Source organism: Lactuca virosa, chromosome 6, assembly GCF_052849685.1.
Source record: "Lactuca virosa cultivar CGN04683 chromosome 6, Lactuca_virosa_CGN04683_v6, whole genome shotgun sequence".
NCBI classification, from domain to species: Eukaryota; Viridiplantae; Streptophyta; class Magnoliopsida; order Asterales; family Asteraceae; genus Lactuca; species Lactuca virosa.
Window position 1 is genome coordinate 277,681,274 of NC_136431.1, and position 27,065 is coordinate 277,708,338.

Sequence of the window (27,065 nt, forward strand, 5' to 3'; positions counted from 1 at the left end):
CATCACCAAATATCCCAGGACCGGGCGGGGAGTGGATTCCATATGGGTCATTGTGGATCGGTTGACCAAGAGCGCCCATTTTATACCGATCCAGGAGAGTATATCAGCCGAGAAGCTGGCCGACATTTACATTCGAGAGGTGGTGGCTCGGCATGGAGTGCCAGTCTTCGTGATTTCCAACAGGGATGTGCGGTTTACTTCCAGGTTCTGGAAGAAGTTCCACGACGAGTTGGGTACTCGTCTGCACTTTAGCACCGTATTTCACCCGCAGACGGATGGTCAGAGCGAGCGGACCATCCAGACTTTGGAAGATATGCTGTGGGCGTGTGTGCTAGATTTTGGTGGTAGCTGGGATACTTACCTCCCATTGGCTGAATTCTCCTATAACAACAGCTACCACGCGAGTCTCGATCGTCCTCCCTTTGAGATGTTATATGGGAGGAAGTGCAGGACCCTGATATGTTGGGGTGAGGTTGGCCATGTTGGATTAGTGTCTAAGCCCGTAACTATATTTGGTAAGTACTTGACCCGGTTGTGCATGGTCCTTTTGGGTTGCCTTCACCATAGCAACTTGACAGGGTAATTTATGAAGAGAGAGAAGATATTATGGTTTATTAATATATTATAAGAATAATATATTAAAGGAGAAATCATATTATTTGATTAATATTAGTCATAGATTAATTAGGAATTAATTTGGTGACTAAAAGAGATTAATTGAATAAAGGGACTTAAACTGTCAAATGTTTGATAGTTGTATTTTGGGCTGGGAAACCTAATGGACTAAGGGGTGAACGAAATTATGATGGGAGTCCATCATATTTTCGTCCATGGCCTTATTCCAGAAGGTTTCATGGGCTGCTTAATGTTTAAGCTATCCATTAGGGTTTTGACTGAAACCCTGCCTGCTCACAGTATAAATAGATCCCCTAGGTTACAGAAATCGGCCACTGCTTCTCCTAGAACCCTAGAGCAGATTTCAAGTGCCTCCTTCTCTCTCTCAAATACTACCCTCTTGCTAGTTGGTGTTTGTAAGCCATTAGAGGAGTTACACTTGTGACTCTAAGCTCAAGGAAGAAGAAAGATTCAAGTAAGCAACAAGAGGTAATCTTCTAGATCTGATTGGCCATTATAATTTCGAATTATTATTATTAGATCTAGGGTTAGAAAGTCTTGGATGAATGCATGTATAATTAGACAAACCTAGATCCAAGCATTAGGGTTTGCATGAGCACATAGGATGTTCTTGTAGCTCAAACCCATCAGGCCAGAGGGTCATGGGGAGCACCGAAGTGGTGCTCAAGACGACAGAAAGAATTCAGCAGATCAGGAGCAGGCTTCAGACTGCGCAGAGTCGGCAGAAAAGCTATGCCGACAAGCGTCATTCAGACCTGGAGTTTCAGGTCGGGGATATGGTTCTCCTAAAGGTGTCGCCTTGGAAAGGCGTCATCCGATTCAGGAAGCGGGGCAAGCTGGGCCCCAGGTATATCGGGCCTTTCAGGGTTTTGGCCCGGGTGGGCAAGGTGGCATATCGGCTGGATCTGCCAGCGGAACTCAGTCAGATCCATGGCACTTTCCACGTCTCCCAGATGCGAATGTGTCTGGTGGACGACTCGGCAGTGGTGCCCCTGGAGGATATACATGTTGATGGCAGCCTGAACTACATTGAGCGGCCCGTGGCGATCCTCGACCGGAAGTCAAAGGATCTGAGGAACAAGAAGGTCGAGTTGGTGAAGGTGCAATGGCAGCACTGGAAGGGCTCGGAGTGGACGTGGGAGCCGGTGGACGAGATGATGGAGCATTATCCAGTGGTTTTTGAGGACCGAGCAGCAGACTTTGAGGACAAAGTCTAAGATAAGTGGGGGAGATTTGTAGCACCCGGTTCCTTGTATGAATTTCATTCAAGCATTATACATTTTTGGCCTAGAACTCGGCAAGTTGATGGCCAACTCGACGAGTAGGAGCGACTTGGACCCGGGAGTTTAATTACCTACTCGACGAGTCGGCAGCTAGACTCGACGAGTAGGCCCTAACTGGAAAAAGCCCTAATTTAAGGGATTGCACCCTATTTAAGCATCTCATTCAGCCTCCCTTCATCCCTATTGCTCTCAAGAACTCTCCATATCAAACCCTAATCGTTTGTGTAAAGATCTAAGGCCTTTGTGGTGGTTTTTGGTGATTTTGGAACACAAGAAGGAAGAGAAAGGCTTGAGGAATCAAGAGGAGGCCAGAGGAGTTCGAGTTTGTGCACCCTCTGCAGTTCCTTAAAGGCATAAAGCTGATACCTTGCTCTTTCATGTTTTAGATCCCTTTTTTTGGGGTGATTTAGGGCTTTTAGGAGCCATTCTTGGTGACCAATCATGAGTGCAAGCATGGTTGGGGGCTAAGACTTCAGATCCAAGGTCTTTAAGGGGTTACAAGGCAGAAAGGGACTGATTTCGGAGCCTTAGAGAGCTCCATGCATCTTAAGAGTCTCATTTAGGGCCATTTGAGCTCATAGTCCCATGCATGCATGTAAAGTTTGTAACTTTATGTGCTAGATCGATCCTAGAAGCCTAGATCTATCTTTTGGTCAAGTGTTGTACATCAGAAATCGAGAAATAAGACTAGGTTATTCTCGACTCGGCGAGTCGTTCTTGGGACTCGACGGGTCCATGGCTTGACTTCCGTTTTCTGTTATGGTTCGAAGGAACCCAGTGAGTGTTAGAGTGGTCTTAGAGGGGTCCGGGGGAATGACCGAACGCATTGGACTTAGCCATAGACCTGGGAATCATAGGACTCGATGAGTGTGTGAACAGACTCGGCGAGTCCAAGGCAATCTCCCAACGTTCGAAGATGAACTCGACGAGTTGTTCATACAACTCGGCGAGTCAAGGGCAGGACTTGTTCATAGGATGGAGATGAACTCGACGAGTTGTTCATACGACTCGACGAGTCGGATGAAGGTTCATTCGGGGTTGTTCTAGAGGGAGAACTCGTCGAGTCGTTGCCAAACTCGACGAGTAGAGGCGTGGAGAAGGACTGATGAAGGGATAGGGACTCGACGAGTTGGCGGCCCAACTCGGCGAGTCGAGTCAACTGGAAGTTGACTTTGACTTTGACTTGGTCAGGGGTAAAATAGTCATTTTACCCTAAGAGTAGTTATCAGTGTTTTATGGATTTATAGCCGGAGGATCACCGGAGCAGCAGTCAGACATCTGCCGATCAGCTTTTCAGCAGTCAGCCTTACGAGGTGAGTTACCTTCCAGTAGAAGTGTGGTATAAGGCACCAATGCCGGCCCACCAGTAGGAGTCATATGTTTGATGATTGTCTTTGTGATATTCATCTAGGTTTGCTACTACATGATATGTTATGTACCAGTATGATATGATGTTACTTGCTAGTAGCAGTAGGGGAGATAGTCTCCAAGATTTTTGGTCGATAGGGCCGAAGGGGGTAGTCATACCCAGTCATGCTAGATAGAATATGATTATGTGTTACATGTTATGTGGTAGTAGTAGAGGGGTGAAATAGTCCCCAGTATCCGGTCGAGAGGACCGAAGGGGAGGCCAGCACCCAGGTATGCTAGGCAGTATCCGGTCGAGAGGACCGAAGGGGAGGCCAGCACCCAGGTATGCTAGGCAGTATCCGGTCGAGAGGATCGAAGGGGTAGGTTGGGCACCCAGATATGCCTGACAGTATATGTATGTTATGTGATTGTATGGTATGCGGTACGATGGGGGAACTCACTAAGCTTCGGGCTTACAGTTTTCATTTTTGTTTCAGGTACCTCTTCAGCGAAGGGGAAGGAGCCAGCGCGGTAGGTGCACATCATACACACATTGGATTCCGCCTTATGAGATTTCTCGGGATTGTACTCTGACATTGTTACTACTTTTATGATATGATTTTTAGACATGAGATTATGATTTTATAAAATGATATGACATGGTGATGTTTTTTTATGATAAATGTTTTCTAAATCGGTATATCAAAATTGAAATTTTTGGACTCGGAATTTGGGATGTTACAAGTTGGTATCAGAGCCTTGGTTTGAGGGATTCGGACACACCCTCGGGGGTGTCTGGACTCAAACCGAGGGATTAAAAGATTTTTACAAAGGAAATGGTTTTCTAAAATCTAAGTTAAAGATTTTTAAGAAAGAACAAGGTGTGTGATGTGCGCGATCGGCCGAGCTCAAGTAAGTTTTCCCCAAAGTACCCATACAAGTTTATGTTATGATTATCAGTTCAGTAGAACAGCATGCTAGATTAGGACTAAGGATCTAGGAAGGATGCCTTATGTGCCTGTTATATGTGCTCTTGAGCTGCATGATAGTGTTGATTAGACAGAGATAGGATAGCCTGTTTAGGTTATGACTGGTTATATGAGCTTATATCGCATGCTAGTACAGATTCTTGTTATGTGGATAGAATTGCTCGAGCTTTTTTCCTTTTTGTCTGAATGCTGCTTGCTTTGTGCTTTGCGGGACTCGGACTGATGGGAGTTAGCTATTAGGTCAGTACGTTAGGTCACATGCAATCAGGGTTGAATAATCTTAGAGTGTTGGATTTGACCCTATTGCATAGCTCTTGTCTGAGTCCTAACCGCTGTAGGGATGAATCCCTTACTCGAAGGATTATCTGAGCCTCGTGGCGTGTGATTGTATCCATATGGTGGCTAATTGGCGTTGCAAAGAGGCCTTCAGCAGCTGAGGACTGGTTTGGGTGGAGTTAGAGGTACCCTAGGGCAAGCCTAGGATGAGAGTAGCAGAGATCAGTAGCAGTAGAAGGGACTTGGTGGAGTCGAGGCAGTTCTTGAGGAAAGTACGGATAGATGTGGAAGGTAGTATGGGCCCGTACCACTGAAAGCAGAGGATCCGTACTTGAGTCGAGGAAGGCTGAGACGAAACTAGGAAACTTGCGATAGATGTGATCCCTCTAGATGTATCAGTATCACTGACGATTGTCATTATGTGTTGCAGAATGGTGGTACTACGTCCGAGGCCAGTAGTTGGCAGTTCAGGAGAGGGATCGGGTTCGGGTTTAGGTTCCGAACCAGTGGATGAGAGGCTATGCGAGTTCACCAGGTCCGAGATCACTAGAGGCATCCTTGATGCGACCCCGGTCATCTTTGGGTCGATCAAGGAAGGGATCATCGAGCTGATGGAAGATTGCCTCAGGGCGTTCAGGAGTGACATGGCGACCAGCCAGTCAGGATCACGCACACTGTCCTTTAAGGACTTCAGGGGCAGTGGTGCGCCGGATTTCCATGGGGCGAAGGACCCCATTGCTGCCAGACGATGGATTGCAGACATTGAGTCTGCACAGTTGACTAGCTTCTACCCCGAGGGGTCGAAGGTGCGATATGCAGCAGGATGCTTGAGGGACCGGGCCAGGGATTGGTGGGAGTTGGTTGGTGACTCTCTGGGAGCCTCGGCTATTGAGGCTATGACATGGCCAGATTTTGTGACCCGGTTCAGAGCTGAGTTCACGCCTGCGGTGGAGCTCCAGCAGTTGACCCGGGAGTTCCTAGATATGAGACAGACGACTGAGACAGTGGCGGAGATCACCGCCAAGTTCCGGGAGAGGGCGTTACTGGTGCCCCAGTATACGGGAGACGAGGATATGAGGAGGACCCGCTACCATGACATGCTGCGAGCCGACATTCGGGAGCATGTCAGTTTTTCAGCTTGCCCTACCCTGGATTCCATGATTGCCAGGGAAAGGGAGAGGGAGATTGACCTGGAGCACGTTCGCAATAGGAAGGCCGAGGAGGGACAGGTGACTGGGGCTTCGGGGAAAAAGCCCAAGTGATCAGACGCTAGGCCAAAAGGCCAGCAGGGCCGAGGCCGCTGTAGGAAATGCGGCAAGTCACATGAGGGAGCGTGCAGGTTGGGATCGTCGAGCTGCTATAATTGCGGCAAGTTGGGGCATTTCAGCAAGGATTGTACCGCCCCTGCACCCACTATTCATACATTCGAGTTTCTGTGTTTCCACTACAACCAGGGGGCCATAAGAGGGCCAATTACCCCCAGTTGACAGCAGCAGTGCCAGTGAAGGCGCCAACTCCAGCGACCCTGCGGATTACGGATGGCCGGCAGGGCAAGTCAGAGGCTCCAGTGGTGAGGAGCCGGGCCTTCCAGTTGACTACCGAGGAGGCACGCACCGCACCCGATGTAGTGACATGTATGATTATTTCTCCCTGATTTATTCATATGATGCTTATGATATTGATATATGCTCTGTATATATATGTTTAGAATCGTTCCATGTGAACGGTATCCCAGTTCAGGTGTTGTTCGATTCGGGCGCTACACGATTGTTTGTTTCTCTTGCGCTTAGCAAGAAGTTTCTTGAGTCCTCGGGCATGTTGGATTTCCCTCTAGAGGTCGAGATTGCGGACGACCGGTCTGTGCGAGCATCAGAGGTCTTCCGGGATTGTGTTTTAAGGTTGTTCGAAGAGCGTTATCTAGTGGATTTGGTTCCCATACCGTTGAGGGGGAACAAGGTTATTATTGATATGGATTGGCTAAGCCCTAATGGGGCAGTGATTGACTGCGCGCAGCAGTTGGTTCGGATCAGGACCCCAGGTGGGGGAGAGCTGGTGATTCAGGGAGAGAGGCCACAGCGAGGACCAGCTTTATGTTCGGCAACGAGGGCTAGGCACTACCTTCAGCAGGGTTGCGCAGAATACGTCGCCTATGTTATGGACACCCGGGAGACGGGAGGGGCGACTGTCACACCCCCAAACCGGAATGGCGGAAATGTTCGGGGGCGGAGGACGTCATGTTCAGTATCATAACCATAGTGAAGAAAGTAAACACAACCATCATAAATAAAATTTAAAAGGTTACATCGTTGCAAAATACATGTTTCCAAATAAATTACATATGATGTCAAAAATAGTTCAAAAGAAATCTACGCCTTAGCGTCTTGCCTTCAAAAGTCTTGTGGTTACCTGTATTACTGATTACCGCAGACTATAAGTTGTTTTTGAAAGAGTATCAGCATTAAAGCTGGTGAGTTCATAAACAATTTATGAAATGAAAAATGAATGTCGTTCCTTAAGGTTTTGTTATGAGTTTGTTTCCAGAAAATCCAATATTTTCAAAAAGGTTTATTGTAGTCTTAACTGAACCAAGACTTAGCATATGTAAGTAAATCATCATACTTATATGTGGTTTTATATGTAAATAAAACTCCTTTTTGTGAAATCCTTAAATTCCCGTGAACGGCGTGTTTGTTAATTTTCCATGTAAGTTGTTATAACCATACTATGACTCGAAGACCTCGTACTCGACGTTCTTCAAGCGTCGGAATGTTATGACACTTGTCACCCCAGACCTGCCGGTCTAGATGTTGCAAGCAGCTTAGGTGCGGGTTGTCAAACCCAATATAGATCTATATACAACTATCACGCTCTCCCTACAAGAGATTCTGGCTATAACTACATGACTTTTTTGTAGTACTAAAGAGTACTCCGAAGATGAATGTCTCATAAATTTATTCGTTAACATGTTCACGTAGTTTGTAATAAAATACTCGTTTTGTAAATCGTTAGTGTTACTATTTGAGGTGCCCAAACTATACCTATTATAGTTTTATCAAAATATTTTATGTTGTAATGAAACCTTGTTATGCATGACCTTGTATTTCAATAAAATGACATTGAAAATGCAAAATATAAAATCCTTACACACCTTGCTCAACATGTTACAAGGTGTGGATAACTCTTAAACTTGTTTTAAGATTTTAACTCTTAACTGTCACTGTTTTAGTTATTTATAGAAAAATCATCGTAAGTCGAAAACTAAATCCGTAAACTCAGAGAATTTAACAAAAGAGTCTACTATGTTCACAAATTTTATTATAATTTTTGGTGGTCTCAAACCAGTGTGAAAATGTTCATTTTCACAACCTGGTCCGATTTTGTTGCTGCGGTGATAGGCAGTTTTGTAAAAATAACCAAAAATTGTAGAAAAATCGTATGAAGATGTGCAAGTAGTCATTTTAAAGGTATAAACCTGAACTATTTGCATATTGAACAGTTTTTAAAAATATTAAGTTTAAGTTGGGTAAAACAGTTCGTGAACAGGTCACAACTTTTCTGTTGTAAGCTGTCAAGTTAAGTTTCAAATATGTTTTGGTGTTTGAACTTGTATTCCCCCCCCCCCCCTGAAAACTAAAGAAAACTAGAAAATGTAGGGGTATGAACTCACCTTTAGTGATTCTTGGAAGAGTGGAAGGTCAAAGACGAGAAGTATCAAGTCAATAACACTTGATGAACACGTAAAAGTTTCGATGATCCAAAGAACGATTCTTTGGCGTTAGAATGTGTGTAGATGATTCAAGGATGTTATGAAAACATGGAATAACACTTGAGTTTAGAGGAAATACTTACCAAAAAGTGAAGTAATAGCTCAAGAACACTTCCAAAAGTGGCTGGAAGTTGAGAGAAAATAAGCTTCTTTGTGTAGTAAGAAAGGTGTAAAAGTGTGGGAATGATCAAAGTGAATCAAGAAATCCTCCAGGGATTTCTTTATATAGAGGAGTTGCTGGAGCAAGTTGCAAGATTGATAGGATGTTTGCCTTGGTTTGTGTGATGTGGATAGGGTTGGGTTAATGGGGAAGTGACACATGGAGGCAAGTGGGCACACTTGACCCACTTGTGGGGTAAAATATCCTTAGATATTTCTATTAATGAAATAATGATTTTAAATTAATAAATCCTTGAGAAATAAATAAAATATGAGTTCTGGGAGTTAAAAATAGTAAAAATACGAATTTGGTGAAAAATCCCTGTCAAAAACGTCAAAAATAGGCTTAACAGGCGAAAGTAGTCCAAAACCGGACATTAGGGACCGAACCTGTGAGGTTCGGCTCTAAGAGGGTGAGAACCGAGAGAAGGGAAGAAGAAACCGAGAGAGGAGTGAAGGAACCGAAAGTACGAAGCACGGAACCGAAGGTGTGAGGCGGGAGGAGGGACCGAAACTCGGTCTCGGCTGCTGTCAGCGAGGTTCGGCCTATTTCGGTTGTAGGGAGGTTGGGTTCCGAGAATGAGTTCGGTTCAGGAGGTTATGTTCGGTTCTGACAGGGTTTCGGCTCCTAAGAGGAGTTTCGGCCCTAAATGGCTATTTTTCAATATAACTCCCCGTTTTGCGCGATTTTTGGCCACGTTAAGGGTCGGGATGACCCGTATGACTATAAAAAGTTGAGAGAGATTTTGAGAGAGATTTGGGAGAGATTGGGAGAGATTTGAGAGAGATTCATTTTTAGCCATATTTATCGAATAATCTTGCAATGCAAGGTCCGTGGACCCCGTTATACTTCGTTTATGATTATTTTAAGTCCCCGAAAGGGTCCTTAGTCGTGTTTTGATGCGTTTAACTCCCTTGTTAGGGTTTCACATTGATAAACACATAGATTTACCGAGACAACTTGAATTCTTGACATACAAATGTACGTTTTCATAGAATAACTTTTAATCATACAAGTATTATACAAATTGACCGGTTTGACTTGTTGACTTGACTTTGACTTGTTGACTTTGACTTTGACTTGTTGACTTTGACTTTGACTTGAATTTGAAGGTTGTCACATTATCCCCCCGTTAGAAGGAATTTCGTCCCGAAATTTGCATTTTTGAGAGGGACCTTAAGGGTTGGGGAATAGATGTGGATACTTTTGCTTCATTTGATCCTCATGTTCCCATGTAAATTCGGGTCCTCGCTTGGCGTTCCAGCGGACCTTTACGATGGGGATGCGGCTTTGTTTCGTCGATTTGACCTCTCGATCCATGATTTCAACAGGTTCCTCTATGAAGTGGAGGTTCTCATTGATCTCAATTTCTTCCAAAGGAATGACAAGGGTCTCATCAGACGAACATTTCTTTAAGTTCGACACATGAAAGGTAGGGTGCACGTTGCTGAGTTCCTGTGGTAATCGGAGCTTGTATGCCACCGGGCCAATCCTAGCGTGGATTTCGAATGGCCCGATATACCTTGGATTTAACTTCCCACGCTTTCCAAAACGTATTAATCCTTTCCAAGGTGATACTTTCAGTAGTACTCGATCTCCAATTTGGAACTCCAAAGGCTTCCGTCTTTTATCGGCGTAGCTCTTTTGTCGGTCTTGTGAAGCCTTCATCCTTTCTCGAATTTGGATGATCTTTTATGTTGTTTCCCTTATGATCTTTGGGCCAGTGAGTGTGATGTTAGGAACTTGCCCTTTTGCTAGTTGCGTATCGCCTACCTCAGCCCAGCACATGGGTGATCTGCACTTACGGCCATAGAGGGCTTTGAACGGAGCAACTTTGATGCTAGTGTGATAACTATTATTGTATGAGAATTCGATAAGGGGTAGGTGGGCATCCCACGCTTTCCCAAAGTCCATCACACAAGCTCTTAGCATGTCCTCTAACGTTTGAATGGTCCTTTCACTCTGCCCGTCTGTCTGTGGGTGGTAGGCTGTACTCATGTCCAGCCTAGTTCCCATAGCTTTCTGCAGTGACTGCCAGAATTGTGACGTGAACCGACTATCTCTATCGGAGATAATGGATATCGCTACCCCGTGAAGTCGCACAACTTCTTTAATGTAGATCCTCGTCAGTTTCTCCATTTTGTAGGTTTCCTTTATTGGCAGGAAGTGAGCGGATTTGGTTAATCTATCGACGATTACCCAAATGGTGTCAAGTCCACCCGTTGTCTTAGGTAGCTTGGTAATGAAGTCCATTGTAATTCGCTCCCACTTCCACTCGGGTATCACTGGCTGTTGAAGTAGTCCCGAGGGCTTCTGATACTCTACCTTAACCTTTGCGCAAGTCAGACACTTACCCATGAAGGTAGCTATTTCGGCTTTCATGTTCGGCCACCAATACAGCTTCTTGAGGTCTAAATACATCTTGTCTGAGCCTGGATGCACTGAGTAATGAGTTTTGTGAGCTTCATTCATGACAACGTCCCTGAATCCACCAAATTTCGGTGTCCAGATCCGGTTCATGAGACAACGAACTCCGTCATCCCTGACTTCAAGATTTTTGTCCATTCCTCTCAACACTTCACCTGCCACGTTCTCTGGTTTTAAGGCTTCTTCTTGTGCCTCCTTGATTTGCGTGGACAGGTGTGAATGGATGGTCATGGTTAGTGCCTTTACTCGGCGGCCAGAGTATTCCTTTCTGCTTAAAGCGTCTGCCACCACGTTGGCTTTTCCTGGGTGATAACGAATCTCGCATTCGTAATCGTTTAGCAATTCTACCCATCATCTTTGCCTCATGTTGAGTTCTTTTTGGTTGAGGATGTGCTGAAGGCTTTTATGATCGGTGAAGATAGTGCACTTGGTGTCGTAGAGGTAATGCCTCTAGATTTTTAGGGCGAAAACTACCGCTCCTAGTTCGAGATCGTGCGTCGTATAGTTTACCTCGTGTGTCTTCAGCTGTCTTGAGGCGTAGGCAATGACCTTTCCTCGTTGCATCAACACACATCCAAGACCTTGGTTTGATGCATCGCAATAAACCACAAAGTCCTCTGTTCCCTCTGGTAGGGACAAGATCGGAGCACTACATAGGGCTCGTTTCAGCGTTTGGAACGCACCCTCTTGCTTATCCCCCCAGGCGAAGGTCACTCCTTTTTTAGTCAAGGTGGTGAGTGGTTTTGCGATTTTGGAGAAGTTTTGGATGAATCTTCGATAGTAACCGGCGAGTCCTAAAAATTGACGGATTTCGGTGGGTGTTCTTGGCGCTGCCCAGCTTTCGATTGCCTTGATGTTTGAAGGGTCCACATATATTCCTTCCTTGCTGACTACATGTCCGAGGAAATCCACTTCTCGAATCCAGAACTCGCACTTTGAGAATTTCGCGTACAATTTCTCCGCCCTCAGTGTTTCTAGGACTTGACGTAAATGCTAGTTGTGTTCTTCCTCACTTCGGGAGTAGACTAGTATATCGTCGATGAAAACAATCACGAATTTGTCTAAGTAAGGTCGACACACCCTATTCATCAGGTCCATAAACACCGCGGGTGCATTCGTTAAGCCGAAAGGCATCACTACAAACTCGTAGTGACCATAGCGCGTTCTGAAGGCTGTCTTGGGAATTTCCTCTTCTTGAACTCGTAGTTGATGGTATCCAGATCTAAGGTCAATCTTTGAGAAGAAACTTGCTCCTTGTAGCTGGTCGAAGAGGTCATCGATTCGAGGCAAAGGGTACCGGTTTTTGATGGTGAGTTTGTTTAATTTGCGGTAGTCAATGCACATACGGAACGATCCATCCTTCTTTTTAATGAACAAAACCGGTGCTCCCCAAGGCGAGAAGCTTGGTCTAATGAAGCCTTTGCTCAGTAGTTCGTTCAATTGACTGGACAGTTCCTGCATCTCAGCTGGGGCTAGGCGGTATGGCGATTTGGCTACAGGAGTAGCTCCAGGAATTAGGTTGATTCGGAATTCGACTTGTCTAGCAGGGGGCACTCCTGGAAGGTCTTCCGGGAATATGTCAGGGAAATTACAGACCTCCGGAATGTCCTTTATGTTTTTAGCTTCTTTATTCTTATCCACGACGTTGGCTAGGAAGGCGTGGTACTCCTTGCGGAGGTACTTTTGGGCCTTGATACACGAAATGATCTGAAAGTTTGAGCTAGGCTTGTCGCCATAGACAACGAGAGTTTCACCACTTGGCAGATTTAGGCGAACGGCCTTTTCGTGACATAGGATTTCGGCATGGTGAGTGCATAACCAATCCATGCCAATAATGACATCAAAACTTTTTATGGTGACCGGCATAAGGTCGATTTGGAAAGAGTGATTGCTTAGTGTGAGGGTACACCCAATGTAAATGTCGTTCGTGTTCTCTGTTTTTTCGTTAGCCATCTCTACGGTGAATGTATCTTTTAATGTTTGTGGTTTTTGTTTAAGCAAGCGTTTAAATTGATGGCTCATGAAGCTTTTCTCCGCGCCACTATCGAAAAGAATGCATGCGTATGTATTGTTGAGGAGAAACGTACCGGTAACTACAGTTGGGTCTGCAACTGCTTCCTCATGACCTATCGCCAGAACTCTGCCCACTCCACCAGTGTTGGGGTTTCTTGCCTTTGGGCAGTTCCGCTTGAAGTGTCCTGCCTCTCCACAACCATAGCAGGTTTGACTTGCTCATGCGTTGGCAGCTTGTGCGTTTTGTTGGACTGGAGCTTTACAAAATCGAGCGGTGTGCCCCTTTTTGTTACAGTTGGTGCAATGCATTTCACGGCAAGCGCCATTATGGTGAAAGTTGCATTTGTTGCACTTTGGCAGGTTCCCGGCGTATTGCCTTATCGAAGTTGAGTTGGCAGTAGTTGTGACGGCGTTTACAGCAACCACTTGTTGTTGCTTGGCAGGGTCTTGAGCAGGTTGACCCTTCTTCTTGTTCCAGAACTTCCTTTTGTTGTTTCCTCCTTTAGCTTGCTCGGAGGTGGTTGTCACAGTGCCATGACTGGCTTTATGATCGATGAGTTGCCGTGCCAGTTCTTTGGCACTATCAAAGGTAGTTGGCCTTGAGGCCAATACGCTTCCTTGAAGTTGGGAAGATAGTCCCCAAATGTATCTTTCGACCTTCTTGCTTTCCGACGGAACCATTCCTGGACACAGTTTGGCTAGATCATTAAATCTTGCGGTATAAGACAGGATGTCGGAGCCTGTCATTTTGAGACCCCAAAGTTCCTCTTCCAGCTTTTGTATCTCGCCCCTTGGGAAGTACTCCTTCATCAGCATGGTTTTCAGGTCTTCCCATGTTATCGAGTTAGCCACCGGAAGTGTCAATGTCTTGACGTGGCCATTCCACCAGGTGAGTGCCCTTTCATAGAATATGCAAGCTGCAAACTTGACCTTGTTTGCTTCGGGCATGCACATATTTCAAAGACTGATTCGGTTTTCTCGAACCATTGCAGCAATGCTATGACACCTCCGCTCCCATTGAACGTTTTGGGTTTGGCATTAGTAAAGTCTTTGTAGGTACACTCTCTCGAGCGTCCCTGACTGTCCCCGTTGTTAGAAATTATGGGACCATTACTCGCACCACCCGCATTATTTGTGCTGATTTGGGATATTGCGGCTGCTACTGCAGCTGTTACGGCAGCCTGAAACATTACTGGGTCGAACTGAGGGGGTGGTGGAGGTGGTGGTGGCGGTGGTGCAGCTCCTGTGGCGCCGCCACGTCTGGGATTTCTACGAGGTGGCATTTTCTGCCATATCAAGAATGAAAAGACAATAAGTCTTTGACAATACTCACAAGTCGAGAGTTAAACTAAACATTATTAGTTCTTTAAATGCATCATGATTTCGACTTGAATTGTATGAATCCATCCATACTGGAGGTCTATAGATAATAAAATATAGACTTTATGAATGCTGATAGATATGATTTACATGAAATGTCTGTGATAGAATCCATACTGGGCCCATCTATAAATCGTTTGATGTATAATATTTACATATAATTAAGATTAAATAAACTTTCGAATCTAATGGGTCTGCCCTGGGTCCACAACCAAACAAGGAACAGGATCCAAGGCGGAACCACCATTTCTAGGTCGACATGGTCTTAATTATACAATTTGACTTATAATTCAAACAATCATAAATCGGACACCAGTAAATTTAGTCTAAAAACAATCCTTATCGTGAACTTGATGTGATAAAGCAAATAGCGTGTCAATTTCATTGATATAACTTAGTATACAATATTGGGAAAATTTTGACCCTATAAGGGTCTAGGTTACATCAATGTACGGAAATTTTTTGACTGCCTAACAGATCCCAGAAGTGTAAACACTTAAATCGCGGGGTTGGACATGACATACTAGAAAATAATAGTAATATTTATCCGCAAAACTAGATTAAACTGGAGCGAGCAGTGCAAGTACTACTTGCGACGGTTGAAGCTTTGAGGACCACGAAGTGAAGACATGAGGTTCCTGGCTTCCCTCATTTCAGCTCTAGATTCTGCCGCTTGGCGCTCTGCTTCTGTTAGACGTTCTTCTAAGGTGGTTCGGTGTTCCCGGAGTTCTTGTACTTCGGTTCGGGTCGCAGCCATTTCCCTTCGAAGAACTTCGGTGCGGTCTCGAGTTCGATCGTGTTCTTCATTAATCTGGCGGATGTGAACGGAGTTGACTTGGCTGGTTGCACCTATTTCCATGAGGTGGCGGATGTTTATCCTAGTTTGTTCTTCATGGCGTGCGACACGGTGAACCATGATAGGGAGGGCTCTGTCGGCTGATCCTCCTCTGCTGAGGTCGTAGAAACCTCGTTGCATGCCATAAGGAGGTCGTTGACCTTGCTCTCGACTCCGTCTATGTATAGTCTCGGCCCATTGGGGCGTCGGGCCTTGGAAGTGTTGCAGAGTGATAGGGGCAGGGTGTGGATTGTAAACTTCGGGTTCAGAGTCGGTTCCATCTGAGTCTTCTTCCTCTTCACCGTCTACCGACTCTTCCTCTTCTATAGGCTCTTCGTCCTCTATGGGTTCTTAATCCTCCATGGGTTCTTCATCCTCCATGGGTTCTTCATCGGAATTCTCCTCGGGGTCTTCCTCGATCCAACCGGCATTCCCTTGGTTGGGGAAATAGGGGTCACCCGGCAAGTGAAATCCTGCCATTACGCCTGTACGAGAATATGGATAAGAAGGATGTCGCGTCAAAAGAAGTTAGTTAACACAAATTAATAAAGTGCTTAATATGGTTTTGGTGTTAAAATACTCCTATAGCATTTTTACGTTTGATTCTCGAGGTTTTTGGTAAATTGAAGACTTGTTGCTCATCATGATCCCTCCTCGGCATACGTTGGTCATACCTTGGCTAAATATAGTTGATCAGGTTATATTCGTCCAAGACCTGACTACATACCCCGAAGCTAGATCATGGTGTCCAACTTGTCTTAATACTTTTATGTTATTGATGATACTGAACTAGTGAGTGCGATTGTACGAATACTTTTTATAAAATACGAATTTTTATTCTTAAAAGTATTTTTGAAAGGCTACGTCAGAGAATTTTGTCCCGTTGTATTTATAGTTTGTATATCTTATGTGGTTCGATATACTTAGTTCACTATAAACAAAGCTCTGATACCAATCTGTCACACCCCCAAACCGGAACGGCGGAAACGTTCGGGGGCGGAGGACGTCATGTTCAGTATCATAACCATAGTGAAGAAAGTAAACACAACCATCATAAATAAAATTTAAAAGGTTACATCGTTGCAAAATACATGTTTCCAAATAAATTACATATGATGTCAAAAATAGTTCAAAAGAAATCTACGCCTTAGCGTCTTGCCTTCAAAAGTCTTGTGGTTACCTGTATTACTGATTACCTGATAATACAAGTTGTTTTTGAAAGAGTATCAGCATTAAAGCTGGTGAGTTCATAAACAATTTTATGAAATGAAAAATGAATGTTGTTCCTTAAGGTTTTGTTATGAGTTTGTTTCCAGAAAATCCAATATTTTCAAAAAGGTTTATTGTAGTCTTAACTGAACCAAGACTTAGCATATGTAAGTAAATCATCATACTTATATGTGGTTTTATAAGTAAATAAAACTCCTTTTTGTGAAATCCTTAAATTCCCATGAACGGCGTGTTTGTTAATTTTTCATGTGAGTTGTTATAACCATACTATGACTCGAAGACCTCGTACTCGACGTTCTTCAAGCGTCGGAATGTTATGACACTTGTCACCCCAGACCTGCCGGTCTAGCTGTTGCAAGCAGCTCAGGTGCGGGTTGTCAAACCCAATATAGATCTATATACAACTATCACGCTCTCCCTACAAGAGATTCTGGCTATAACTACAGGACTTTTCTGTAGTACTAAAGAGTACTCCGAAGATGAATGTCTCACAAATTTATTCGTTAACATGTTCACGTAGTTTGTAATAAAATACTCGTTTTGTAAATCGTTAGTGTTACCATTTGAGGTGCCCAAACTATACCTATTATAGTTTTATCAAAATGTTTTATGTTGTAATGAAACCTTGTTATGCATGACCTTGTATTTCAATAAAATGACATTGAAAATGCAAAATATAAAATCCTTACACGTCTTGCTCAACATGTTAGAAGGTGTGGATAACTCTTAAACTTGTTTTAAGATTTTAACTCTTAACTTTCACTGTTTTAGTTATTTATAGAAAAATCATCGTAAGTCGAAAACTAAATCTGTAAACTTAGACAGTTTAACAAACGATTCTACTATGTTCACAAACTTTCTTATAATTTTTGGTGGTCTCAAACCAGTGTGAAAATGTTCATTTTCACGACGTGGTCCGATTTCGTTGCTGCGGTGATAGACAGTTTTGTAAAAATCACCAACAATTGTAGAAAAATCGTATGAAGATGTGCAAGTAGTCATTTTAAAGGTATAAACCTGAAATATTTGCATATTGAACAGTTTTGAAAAATATTAAGCTTAAGTTGGGTAAAACAGTTCGTGAACAGGTCACAACTTTTCTGTTGTAAGCTGTCAAGTTAAGTTTCAAATATGTTTTGGTGTTTTAACTTGTATTCCCCCCCTGAAAACTAAAGAAAAATAGAAAATGTAGGGGTATGAACTCACCTTTAGTGATTCTTGGAAGAGTGGAAGGTCAAAGACGAGAAGTATCAAGTCAAGAACACTTGATGAACACGTAAAAGTTTGGATGATCCTAAGAACGATTCTTTGGCGTTAGAATGTGAGTAGATGATTCAAGGATGTTATGAAAACATGGAATAACACTTGAGTTTAGAGGAAATACTTACCAAAAAGTGAAGTAATAGCTCAAGAACACTTCCAAAAGTGGCTGGAAGTTGAGAGAAAATAAGCTTCTTTGTGTAGTAAGAAAGGTGTAAAAGTGTGGGAATGATCAAAGTGAATCAAGAAATTCTCCAGGGATTTCTTTATATAGAGGAGTTGCTGGAGCAAGTTGCAAGATTGATAGAATGTTTTCCTTGGTTTGTGTGGTGTGGATAGGGTTGGGTTAATGGGGAAGTGACACATGGAGGCAAGTGGGCACACTTGACCCACTTGTGGGGTAAAATATCCTTAGATATTTCTATTAATGAAATAATGATTTTAAATTAATAAATCATTGAGAAATAAATAAAATATGAGTTCTAGGAGTTAGAAATAGTAAAAATATGAATTTGGTAAAAAAATCCCCGTCAAAAACGTCAAAAATAGGCTTAACAGGTGAAAGTAGTCGAAAACCGGACATTAGGGACCGAACCTGCGAGGTTCGGCTCTAAGAGGGTGAGAACCGAGAGAAGGGAAGAAGAAACCGAGAGAGGAGTGAAGGAACCGAAAGTGTGAAGCACGGAACCGAAGGTGCGAGGCGGGAGGAGGGACCGAAACTCGGTCTCGGCTGCTGTCAGCGAGGTTCAGCCTATTTCGGTTGTAGGGAGGTTCGGTTCCGAGAATGAGTTCGGTTCAGGAGGCTATGTTCGGTTCTGACAGGGTTTCGGTTCTGACAGGGTTTCGGCTCCTAAGAGGAGTTTCGGCCCTAAATGGCTATTTTTCAATATAACTCCCAGTTTTGCGCGATTTTTGGCCACGTTAAGGGTCGGGATGACCCGTATGACTATAAAAAGTTGAGAGAGATTTTGAGAGAGATTTGGGAGAGATTTGGGAGAGATTTGAGAGAGATTCATTTTTAGCCATTTTTATCGAATAATCTTGCAATGCAAGGTCCGTGGACCCCGTTATACTTCGTTTATGATTATTTTAAGTCCCCGAAAGGGTCCTTAGTCGTGTTTTGATGCGTTTAACTCCCTTGTTAGGGTTTCACATTGATAAACACATAGATTTACCGAGACAACTTGAATTCTTGACATACAAATGTACGTTTTCATAGAATAACTTTTAATCATACAAGTATTATACAAATTGACCGGTTTGACTTGTTGACTTGACTTTGACTTGTTGACTTTGACTTTGACTTGAATTTGACGGTTGTCACAGCGACGGTGGTGAAGTGCTAGTTGTGCGAGAGTTTGCGGATGTATTCCCCGAGGAGTTGCCCTGGATACCTCCGGAGAGGCAGGTGGAGTTCAGGATCGACCTAGTCCCAAGTGCGGCTCCGATAGCCAAGGCACTGTATCGGTTGGCTCCTCCTGAGATGCAGGAGTTGTCTACACAGCTGAAGGAGCTGTTAGACAAGGGATTCATTAGACCGAGCAGTTCTCCCAAGGGAGCCCCGATTCTGTTTGTAAAGAAGAAGGACGGGTCGCATCCGATGTGTATAGATTATCGGGAGCTGAATAAGGTAATAGTGAAGAACCATTACCCACTCCCGAGGATCGATGACCTCTTTGACCAGCTACAGGGAGCATCTTGGTTCTCCAAGATTGATTTGCGTTCTGGTTATCATCAGATGAGGGTCGGAGAGGAGGATGTACAGAAGATATGATTGAAATGAATAAAAATCTCCTCTCTTATTGGTTTCTTATTTTACTTTTACCTTTCTCTTCGTCTTTGAGCATTTTGAAGTTTGAAACCTATAATTCCTTAGCTAGTTCTGGTAATGAATTCGTTCGTAGGAAGATTTCCAGAACTTTTGGTCTAAATGTCCATGGGAAGAGGATTTGAAGTACGCAAAAGCTGTTTGCAATCAGGTTGCTTTCTTCACCTTCATATTATCCATCTCATTTTATCTTCAGATATCCGTTAGTGCTTAACTGGATTTGAAGGCTCAAAAACACTTCTCTGCTTTGTTTTAACAAATTAACTTCTCGATTCTATCACTCAAATCCCTGATTATGTGATTTATTTCTTTGTTTCTTCCAAGTTTGATTAGTATTGAAGGAAATATATCAACATTTTTTTTTTAGGTTGATGTAGCACTGGAAGTTGTACATCTGACAGATGAATATTGGGACAAAGTGGTTAGTCACACCCCTCTTGATGCATTTTCTCACATTCATCATCATCAATGGAACTTATTTCATACAAGTTACAATGTTGTAGGTTTCTTACATTATTGATGAGTATAAATGTGGGCGTACACCTAACCCTGATCTTCTTTGCAATACAAGAATCAAATTTGGTGCGTAATCATATTGCTTGCTTTCATCTTTTATTGTTCTCATTTGTCATTAATTTTATTTTTATATTATATCTATAGGTGCGTTCATGGATGCCCTCAGTAACATGGATTTTGAGTTTGTTGCTTCCGGACATTATGCAAAAGTTATTCACCCCCTTACAGATGAAACCAATGAGCTTTCATTTCTTCAGCTGTCAAAGGATATGATAAAGATATGCTCTACTTATTTTCATTACCAACTTCCTGATACTTGTTAGTGACAGATACATGTTAGAATTTCAGGTGAAGGATGAGACCTACTTTCTTTTATATCTCTCACAAGCTCAGCTTAAAAGACTAGTGCTTCCTCTTGGATATATTCCAAAAGTAAGTTTGCTTTATGAAACACAAAAAAGAATTCATGAATTTACTATTTAAACCAATCAGATTATCAGGATGAAGTCCAAAGATTTGCCCGGAAAGTTGATTTTCCTAACCAGGAAAGAAGGGACTCACAGGGAATATGCTTTCTTGGGAAGGTATGTTTATTTTATGGTTGTTAACAAAAATCCCAACTTTGGAGATGATATATATATATATATATATATATATATATATATATATATATATATATATATTAAGTGGAAATTTATGTAATTATTATACTGAGTTGGTTCCGTGTATTTGTTGGAAAACATATTGATGAAACAGAAGGTATATGATTAGATGCTGAAACAGGTGATTTTTTAGGTGTCCACAGGGGCTTCTGGTTTTACGCAATTGGTCAACGCCAAGGTTTGGGTCTTGCAGGAGGACCATGGTAAACCTTTTATTATTATTATTATTATTATTATTATTATTATTATTATTATTATTATTATTATTATTATTATTATTATTATGTAAAACTCTTTAGAGACTTATTTATTTATAAAAAAATATATGTCATATTTCCATGCAGGCATGTTGTTGAGAAAGATGTAAAAAAATAATATGGTTTTGTATTAAGAAACTATTATTCTGTTGATAAAAGAAGGCGATCATTTCGTGTTGGATGGATCAGCGGATATCCTCCTCACAACTTAAACCACTTAAGATGCAAGGTAAAAATAAACATTACATGACTTCAATTTTTCACTTAATAACAGACTAAATATACATTTACACGTGTTTTTGACAGGTTCGACATGGCCTGGTTTTCTATGATTGCAGTTTGCATATAGAAGAAAAAGATGGTATTGGCACCGTCCAACTGAAGGTGACCAGGGTCATGCAGAGCTGGCCCATTTGCAACTTTTTATCAACAAGAGCTTTGTGTGGGTTCAGGGATAATTTTGCAATCATAGGATATTGTTAAGGGGTTTCTTGTTTTTGTTTCTAAAAAGGCTCGTCATATTGCAAAAATGGAAGATAAATCTAAGCTTGGTAAACCCATCAAGATCAAACCAAAACCTCAAGATTGTTTGAGGGATTCGATATGTTTGTGAGATTAGTTTAGGTCTTATAAATTCTATGTTAAATTAATTTACAAAAGGGCAACCTTTTTATTAGATGATTGATACATCTTCAAGGTAGTGGTTTTGTTGTATATGGTATAAGCAGTATATGTATTTGTTAATCAGTAACCATATAATGTTTGGTGAAGATGAATAGATAAAAAGGAAAAACATTCCACCTGTAATAGTTTGACTAGATATTTATGTTCAAATATAGTTATTTAATATTACATAAAACTTGAGTATCATTTAATTGTTATAAACTAACAACCTTAGTCTGGATTGAGTAAGCAATACTTTTCACATAGTTTGATTAAAACAATAATTAAAAAAAATTAAAAAAATTAAACTACAAGTCCGAAGCAGGAGGTTTCTAATTGGAAGGGAAGAAGCTGTCAGAAAGCCCTTGTTGCTATTCTTTTTTTTTTCTGCCCAACCAATAATCGACTCCCTTTTTCATCTACCATTGTAAGCCTCTAACAAAAACACCATTAATAATGAATTGATGATGTTACTGCTTTTACTAAAATGATTATAATGAAATTAACTTGGATATTTTACTTGCTCGAGGCAACTTCTTGATGAAGTGTAAAGTATACGTAATCACAATGCTAGGCACTTCAATCTCCTCATGTGTAGCATTTTCTTCTACGCAATTATTTGAAGTTTACAACCATCTATATGCAGGCGTCACAATCAAATAATCTTTGCATAAACTTATTATAGTTGACATTACACGTCCACTTGGAACAAAATTCATGTCTTTTGTGAGTGTGTATGTGTGGTAAGAATGAAACAGTAGAACTTACTAGCATGTAATGTCACTTTCATATCATTCTTACACAAGACACCTGTAATGCTAGGCTCGCAATGGCTCATCCCCGTCGTCGACATTCTCGGCATTCTGCGCCTCCAACTAATCTTTGTCTCCGGCATTCTTAGCATTCAGTTCTCGACATACATTTCTTTTCTTTTGGTTTCGAACAGAAAGAAAACAAGAGCAGCTAAGGAATGAAATTAATTAGAAGAAAAGACTTTTAACCCTAGCAAATCGTACAGACCAGTTATTGTGTATCATTAGTAGTCCCTACACTCCTGGTTCTTGAGTAATGGACCAAAAGTGGTGGCGTTAGTTATAATGATTATGCTGAGCTTTGTGCTAAAAAAAGGTTGTCTCCGAGGTCCACCAATCTCTCTCCAAAGTTGGTTTAAACTTATCTATCAATGAGGGTGTTTATGTCTTTTTTCATCACAGCCTCCCACCTTTTTCTTCAAAATTGTGTTTTGTAGGTAGGAAAAGAGGAAAAGTTAGACAAGTTTGAGCTTCCAGCAAATATAAAGTTTTTGCCAGATCCATGGAAACCTAAATCTGGATTAGTGACAGCCGCACTCAAGTTAAAGAGGGAACAATTGAAGGCCAAATTTAAGGATGATTCACAAAAGCTATACGAGTGATTGATTTGATGCACGTGAACCCTTTGTTTTAGGGCATAGTAGTGAGGAGGATAGATTGTCTGTTTACTATTTTTTATTTGTTATGGTTAGGATGTACAAGATTCATTATTAAATTTTTATTCACAGTTTTGCCACTAGGAAACTATTCAACGAAATGAGTTAATTACCGCTCGGAAACTATTTATCGCCGCCGCTTTGCGCGGGTACACCACTCGTGTATATATATTTGTGTGTGTGTATATATATATATATGTGTGTGTGTGTGTGCATACACACACACATTATTTAAGAAAGAAAAGATGAGAGTATGCCTTTACAGTTAGCTGGGGTTATTAATCTTTTCTTCTAGGTTAATTTCATTCTTTCGCTGCTCTTGTTTTCTTTCTGTTCGAAACCAAAGGAAAAAAATATATGTCGAGAACAGAATGCTGAGAATGCCGGAGACGGAGATGAGTTGGAGGCGCAGAATGCCGAGAATGCCGACGACGGGGATGAGCCGTTGCGAGCCTAGCATTATAGGTGTCTGGTGTAAGTATAATATGAAAATGACTTTTCATGCTAGTAAGTTGTACTGTATTTGCAAATTAAAGAGGTGTTTAACTTATATTTCAATGATTATGTTGAGCTTTCTATTGGGATAGTAGTAGTGTTTAACTGTTTATGTCTTGATGTAAAGGTGACAGGAAATTTAAAGTATAGGGGTGAAAGTGTAAATAATTCATTCTAAATTATTATTTTCACGCACACTGTCATCAACACGACGCAAAAGCTCGATAAAATGATGCTCAGAACAACAATGGCTGCTCTGTTTCACCCCACCACCAAGCCGTACTCTTTACCCCTCAAGGCTTTCGTATCACACTCGCTTCACAAACCCCAGTGGTTAATAATTCGACAAAGCTACCCTCGAGCTGAAAGAACGATCTTATCCATCAACACACCTCATTCTCTATCATCTACAACAGTTCCCCAAATTTCGAACGACACGACTTCTGATTTGGACAACAGTTACTTGTCATGCTCAATGCCCAATTACAAGCGCCCTCTCAAAATTGCAGTTCTTCTCAGTGGTGGCGTTGATAACAGTGTCGCTCCTCGCCTCCTCCACGCATCCGGACACTCGTGCACCGCTTTCTACCTTAAAATCTGGTTCAAAGTGCGTATTCTTTTCTTTTGATTGACATTACATTGCATATAAGAATAAAATCATTCAGGTTTATGCCCACAATGTCTGGTTTCAAATATAAACTTAATTTTGTTGGTTATCTAAAACTTCAAATTGTAAGTTTTTGCAAATTTGCTCATCTCTTGTCGGATGATACATCTGCTCCAATTCAAGAATTTAAAATCTATTTTTGTGATGGATGATAGGATTGAAATGAACAAAAATCTCCTCTCTTATTAGTTTCTTATTTTACTTTTACCCTTCTCTTTGTCTTTGATCCTTTTGAAGTTTGAAACCTATAATTCCTTTGCTAGTTCTAGTACTGAATTCGTTCGTAGGAAGATTTCGATAACTTTTGGTCTGAATGTCCATGGAAAGAGGATTTAAAGTACGCAAAAGGTTTTTGCAATCAGGTTGCTTTCTTCACCTTCATATTATCCATCTCATTTTATGTTCAAATTTTCGTAAGTGCTAACTGGATTTGAAGGCTCAAAAACACTTCCCTGCTTTGTTTTAACAAATTAACTTCTTGATTCTATCACTCAAATCCCTGATTATGTGATCTTTTTCTTTGTTTCTTCCAAGCTTGATTAGTATTGAAGGAAATATATCAACATTTTTTTTCAGGTTGATGTAGCACTGGAAGTTGTACACCTGATGAATATTAGGACAAAGTGGTTAGTCACACCCCTCTTGATGCATTTTCTCACAATCATCATCATCAATTGAACTTATTGCTTACAAGTTACAATGTTGCAGGTATCTTACCTTATTGATGAGTATAAACGTGGACGTACACCTAACGATGATGTTATTTGGAATACAAGAATCAAATTTGGTGCATAATCATATTTCTTGCTTTCATCTTCTATTGTTCTCATTTTTCATTAGTTTCATTTTTATTTTATATTTGTAGGTGCGTTCATGGATGCCATCAGTAACATGGATTTTGAGTTTGTTGCTTCTAGACATTATGCAAAAGTTATTCACCACCTTACAGATGAAACCAATGAGCTTTTATTTCTTCAGCTGTCAAAGGATACGGTAAAGATATGCTCTACTTATTTTCATTACCAACTTACTTACCTGTCATTGAGGGATACATGTTAGAATTTCAGGTGAAGGATCAGACCTACTTTCTTTCATGTCTCTCACAAGCTCAGCTTAAAAGACTAGTGCTTCCTCTTGGATGTATTCCAAAAGTAAGTAAGTTTGCTTTATGAAACACATAACAGAATTCAAGAATTTACTATTGAAACCAATCAAATTATCATGATGAAGTCCGAAGGCTTGCCTGGAAATTTGATTTGCCTAACCAAGAAAGAAGGGATTCACAGGGAATATGCTTTCTTGGGAAGGTATGTTTATGTTATGTTTGTTAAAAAAATCCCAACTTTGGAGATGATTTATATATATATATATATATATATATATATATATATATATATATATATATATATATAGTGGAAATTCATGTAAGTATTCTACACATTAGGTTGAGTGAATTTGTTGGAAGACATATTGGTGAAAAGGAAGGTATACTATTAAAAGGAAGGTATACTATTAGAAGCAAGCTGAAACAGGTGATTTTTTAGGAGTCCACAGGGGCTTCTGGTTTTACAAAAATTGTCAACACCAATGTTTGGGTCTTGCAGGAGTACCATGGTAAACCTTTTATTATTATTATTATTATTATTATTATTATTATTATTATTATTATTATGTAAAAATATTTTAAAATTTTATTTATTTATGAAAAAAATGCATATCATGTTTCCATGCAGGTATGTTGTTGAGAAAGATGTAAAAAAATAATGTGGTTTTTTTATCAAGAAACTATTATTCGGTTGATAAAAGAAGGCGATCATTTCGTGTTGGATCATTTAGATGGATCGACGGATCTCCTCCTCACAACTTAAACCACTTAAGATGCAAGGTAAACATAAACATTACATGACTTGAATTTTTCACTTAATAACAGACTTAATATACATTTACACGTGTTTTTGACAGGTTCTGCGTGGCTCGGTTTTCTATGATTGCAGTTTGCATATAGAAGAAAAGATGGTATTGGCATCGTCCAATTACCTGAAGATGATCAGGGTCTCGCAACTGGCCCATTTGCAGCTTTTTATCAACAAGAGCTTTGTGTGGGGTCAGGGGTAATTTTGGAATCATGGGATGATGCTAAGGGGTTTCCTGTTTCTGTTTCTGACAAGGCTCGTCATATTGCAAAAATGGAAGATAAATCTAAGCTAGGTAAACCCGTCAAGATCAAACCAAAACCTTAAGATTGTTTGAGGGATTCGATATGGTTGTGAGATTAGTTTAGGTCTAATAAATTCTATGTAAAATTAATTTACAAAAGGGCAGCATTTTTATTAGATGATTGATACATCTTCAAGGTAGTGGTTTTGTTGTATATGGTATAAGTTCTATATGTATTTGTTAATCAGTAACCATATAATGCTTGGTGCAGATGAATAGATAAAAAGGAAAAACATTCCACTTGTAATAGTTTGACTAGATATTAAATTTCAAATATATTTATTTAATATTACAGAAAACTTGAGTATCAATTAATTGTAAAAAACTAACAACCTTACTTTGGATTGAGTAAACAATACTTTTCACATAGTTTGATTAAAACAATAATGAAAAAAATTAAAAAAAAATTAAACTACTAGTCCAAAGCAGGAGGTTTCTAATTGGAAGGGAAGAAGGTGTCAGAAAGCCCTTGTTGCTTTTTTCTTCTCCCAACCAATAATCAACTCCCATTATCGTCTACCATTGTAAGCCTCTAAAAAAAACACCATTAATGATGAATTTATGATGTTGCTGCTTTTACTAAAATGATTATAATGTGTTGAAAATATACGATCTGATTACCACGAATTAAGGCTCGGATACCAGTTACTGGGTGACAGATATATATATATTTAAGGAGATAAGATG

General features: G+C 41.0%; 2 pseudogenes; both read left to right on the forward strand.

The window, feature by feature from the left end:
• Window positions 1-17,969: 17,969 nt before the first annotated feature.
• Window positions 17,970-21,340, forward strand: LOC145122569 (uncharacterized; annotated as a pseudogene).
• A 2,401-nt stretch (window positions 21,341-23,741) lies between these two features.
• Window positions 23,742-26,401, forward strand: LOC145122570 (uncharacterized; annotated as a pseudogene).
• Window positions 26,402-27,065: the final 664 nt, after the last annotated feature.